Source organism: Penaeus chinensis, chromosome 30 (assembly GCF_019202785.1).
Source record: "Penaeus chinensis breed Huanghai No. 1 chromosome 30, ASM1920278v2, whole genome shotgun sequence".
Lineage (NCBI taxonomy): Eukaryota > Metazoa > Arthropoda > Malacostraca > Decapoda > Penaeidae > Penaeus > Penaeus chinensis.
The window spans coordinates 495,363-500,362 of record NC_061848.1 but is presented as its reverse complement, the minus strand read 5'-3'; positions in this window follow the sequence as shown (position 1 = coordinate 500,362).

Sequence of the window (5,000 nt, the reverse complement as noted above, 5' to 3'; positions counted from 1 at the left end):
ATATACATTTATATATTTATATACATATATATATATTTATATACATATATATTTATATAATTATATACATATATTTATATATATACATATATATATATATATATATAGAAAAGGTATGAATGAGAATGAATATCTTCACAATACAAGAGATGTATTTGATCGGTTTCGATTCTATCTTCGTCAGAAATAGATTTATCAAGGGAAATACAGAGTATATATATATATATATATATATATATATATATATATATATATATATATCAGACATGAGCTGACGAACCACCTGACGACTGTGACCTCCCACTTGTTGCCCGTATAATTGCTGCCGCGACCTTGGATAGTTTGAATCTACTCGACGCTGCGTTGATGTTATTCTCCGTCGCGATGTAAGCAGCTTCCATAACTTTTCTTTTTTCCGATTGTTCAGTGCTCCATGGACTGTTTTCGTTTCCTTCCAATTGGGCAGATGTACAGCTTCATCTATATGTACCACCATGGTGTTGGAAGTCCTATGGTGACGGATGTCAGCTCGATGTTCGTTGATCCTGGTGCTGAAACCTCGGCCTGTTTCACCATAGTATGCTGTATCGCATCTGCTGCAGGATATGTGATATACAGCACTGTTAGGGTTGCTTTTGAGCTGCTTCTTGCCTCGTATCATGTCATGTATCTTTTTCCCTGAGTTGCTGCCGCCTTCTTTCTGAGGTTTAGTAGGAAGCCTCTGGGGTATTTATGATTCATAAAGGAATTAATTATATAGGCAACCTCATCCTCAAGAAATTCGGGGCTGCAGATCCTCAGTGCTCTGAGGAAGAAGCCGATTACAACGCCATATTTTGTTTTGTTGATGTGGGCGGAGTAGTAATGGATATAATAATTTTTATTGGTAGGCTTCCTGTATACAGAGAAACGTAGGCCGTTGTCAACCCGATGGATCAGAGTGTCCAAGGTAATTTCTGATCCTCTTCCTCCTCCGCGGTGAACTGGATTTTCTCGTGGACGGAGTTAAGTCGCGTCAGTGTATGTTGTAAGCACGACCTTCTGGGTACAATGACGAGGACATCATCTACGTATCGAAGCCAAGTTGAATGCCTGCCTATTATATCCTTGTAATTACCCCTCTCCAGCGTCTCCATGACTGCACTCAGGGGAGAGCCCATGGCAAGACCACTTATCTGCTAGTATTCTTCCCCAGCAAATTCAAAGTAGCCGAAGTCATATGCATAACTTCACCATAGGACTTCCAACGCCATGATGGTACCTATTAATTCTATCAATCTAGATAAGGTCATAAAGTTTTGTCTTCCTTGGAAAAGTGATTACTGTTATCAAATCTGATAACAGATTTGATGTTGTAAATTCTATGTTTTTAATTCTAAAATAATTTGTAAGATTTACAGTTTTATTTGTGGCAGGATGTTAAGAGATGGGTTATTGTTAGTTGATTTGTGCAATGGGGGCACTGTGGTTTGATATTTTTTTCTAAATATGGTGTGAGGTGTGTGATTTTGGTGGCGTTTGTTCTCCGGCGCGCCAACACCACTTCTCTTATATTTCTTCTGTGGGCTGTGCCCCATGTTTGTATTACTGTTTTGATTTTGTTGTTTATGTCTAGGTTGGTCCAATCACTTTGCCACAGATGTACTTTTGCTTTTATAAGAGACACAAAACACCTGAGATCTGTACGAACTATGCTAAGATCCAGATCGCCAATTGGCCCTGGCTAATTTGTCCGCCTGCTTATTGCCATGGATACCAGAGTGGCCTGGTACCCATATTAGCTTGATTGATTTGTTGGCACCATGTAGCTTACGAATGATATTACCCAGTAATTCATTTTAGTGGTTTAATTAATCTGAAAAAGTAACTATTCAACCGTGGGTCGTCGATAGTGCAAAATCTATAGCTTTATCAATAGCAAAAAGTTTAGCAAGAAAGATCGATGTATGATTCGGCAGTCTGAACTTCATTTCACATTCAGTCGACCATACACTCACACCCACACCCTCATTTGTCTTGGAGCCGTCGGTATATATATGAAAAAAGGGAGATGTTTCAAAAGGATCTCTCTGAACCTCTGGCGTACCTCCACCTCCGGCGTCATGGCCTTGGCTGATGGAAGCCAGTCTTCCATGATAGAAAAGTTGGGGGTTTCCCATGGCGCTATATTTGAATGAACCAGGGTATCGATGGTAGAAAGATCTATACCGACTCTCTCGACGAGGCATAGGTCAGTGCTAACTGGCCGCGTCTAAGTCGGAGCGGAGGTACTCCCGACTCCACCTCGCTCGATCCGAGTACATTTCAGGGCTTCAAGACACACACGCAAACAAGCATTCTGCACAGCATCCAAACCTTTCAAAATTGAATATGATGCCGAGCCATACACGATTGACCCATAATCTACTTTAGACCCAATTAAAGCTACGATGAAAGAGTAGATCAAGAAATATAGCAGAATTTTGAATAGGCATTGGGTGATTCTCTAGAGTTAGCCTGATGTTCGGCTTCCTCCTATGTGAAAAAAATGATCCCAATACTCTTTCTTGTGGAAAACTTAAAACCCCACTGGAGGCCCCAGTTATGAATCGTATCCAGTGCCAGTTAGATGCGATTGGCCGAGATTCCGAGAGAGAGCAGGTAAGATGTCATTTATCATACATAGAAATAATGTCGGTGACAAGACACTTCCTTGTAGGACCCCGTTTGTCTGGACAAAAATGTCCGAAAAAGTGACATTGTCAAAACACAATTTGACAGCAAAGTTCTGTCAGAAATGAAATTTTGATTAAAACAAGGCAAGTTTCCAAGTAATCCAAATGCATAAAGTTTTCTGAGTAGGCCATATCGCCATGTCATGTCGTAGGCTTTTTCTATATCTAAAAATACTGAAATCAAAAAATCTTTTTTTGGCAATTGCCTCTTGAATATGACTGTCCAGCTTTACTAGTTGATCGAGAGTTTGGCGTTCCTTTCGGAAGCCTTACTGCTCGGCAACTAGTAAACTACTGGAATTTAAGAAATGCAATAGCCTATTGTTAACAATTCGTTCCATGGCCTTGCATAAGCAACTTGTCAACGCAATTGGGCAGAAGGAGATGGCAGATCTGGGATTTACCCCTCCTTTCAATATGGGAATGATGTGGGCGAAGTGCCATGAGTTTGGAAGAGTGTGACTTTTCCAAATTTCATTCTAGTAACTTAATCATGGCATCATGATTAAGATGCTTTATCATCTCATATCGAATCTCATCGGGCCTGGGGATGTTCCTCTACAGGCTTCTAGGGCTCGGACAAGCTCATCCATTGTTAGATCTTTATTGTAATCAAAGTCATCTCCTGTGGCAAAGTGAATAGGTTGCAGCTCAGCCGCTTCCTTGATGGGCAGGAATGTAGGATGGTAACTGTCTGAGCTGCTTGTATGAGAGAACTGCCTACATTAGCATTAGCAATGTATCTAGGTGAATCGAAATATGTACCCTCGTGAATGATGTTTTTAATTTTGAAAGATGTTTTTTTCTTATTTATTTTATTGACAGTGGACCAAACCTATGATAGTTTAATATTGCTATTTATTGTAGAGACAAAGGTCCGCCAAGAGTCTCTTCTTGCTTGTCTTATTATTCTACGAGCCCGTGTAATTGTTTGTAATTGCAAAAGTTCTCGTTATTGATGTTATTTTTGATAAGCCTGTAGGCCCTATTGCGTTTGCACAGCACCCTGCGGCAATCTGGTGTCTACCATGGAACTCTATGCTTAACGCTATCTGTCGAGGTTTAGGAATGAATATCAATGCTGCTTCTAAAATCGAATTCTGAATATTGTTTATTTTATCATCAATGGTTTCTCCAACAAGTTCGAGCTTGACGCTCCTTGTGAAGGTGCAGGGTCTGGTTTTGTGAGTATACTCTCCGCCTTCTTTCTGAGGTTTAGTAGGAAGCCTCTGGGGTATTTATGATTCATAAAGGAATTAATTATATAGGCAACCTATATAATGCTCTTTTTACGTTAAATTTAGGTAATGAAGGCGTTCTCACTGTGTCGCATGAAAATTCAATAAAAATAGGAAGATGATCGCTTCCCAACGAGTCGTCAATGGTGTGCCACAGGCACTTGGCTGCTATTGATGAAGAGACCGATTATATGTCAATAAAGCTCAAGTTACCAATATTATCATCTACCCGCGTCGGACTACCATCGTTCAGAAGGACCAGATCGGAATCATTAATCAAATTAACTACTGGCTCTACCATCCACCCGCAGGGAACCCCATAACGTATGATGGGCATTAAAATCACCTAAGATTAATTTATTTTGTGGCAGACGTTCCTGAAGAGCAAAGAGCTCATCATAGATTATCACATTATCAGTGGACAATAAACTGAACATATAGTCAGATACGTGGCATTAATTTTTACTTTGCAGTCAACAAACTCCAAAGTAGAATCAATAGTCACTTCAGTAAAAGGGAGGCTTTGGTGGATGTACATGGCGACTCCGCCTCCACCCCTACCTTCACGATCCTTCCGACATAAATGGTAGTTCCTCAGCGAAACGACCTCATCCGGGACGAGGTGTGTTAAGTGCGTTTCTTGGAGAACTATAATATCGGGAGCATAGGACGAGGCTAATAGTTTATTTGGTTTATTTAGTTCATTTACTTTATATCTAAGACTTCGACAATTCCATTGTATAATGGTCGACGCAAAGATTACGTTTTATGGGGTTTGGAAGTGCATTGTCCGCCAATTTTAATTTTCTTTTTATGGGAGAGAGGCGCCTCCTCTCCCTCGCTTCCCGGAGACGTCCCTCGGGATGGTTTGGAAACAGAAGCCTCCATGTCCTGCATCTCCTGGCGAGGGAGACGACTGATATATTGCGACCTGCTTCTCTCTCGAGAAACCGATCGCGAGCCAGGCGAAGTCCTTACAGGAGTCGCACGGATGGGGAGGTGCGATCCGGACTGTGATTCGGTATCACCCTCCTTAGGATGTTTATGC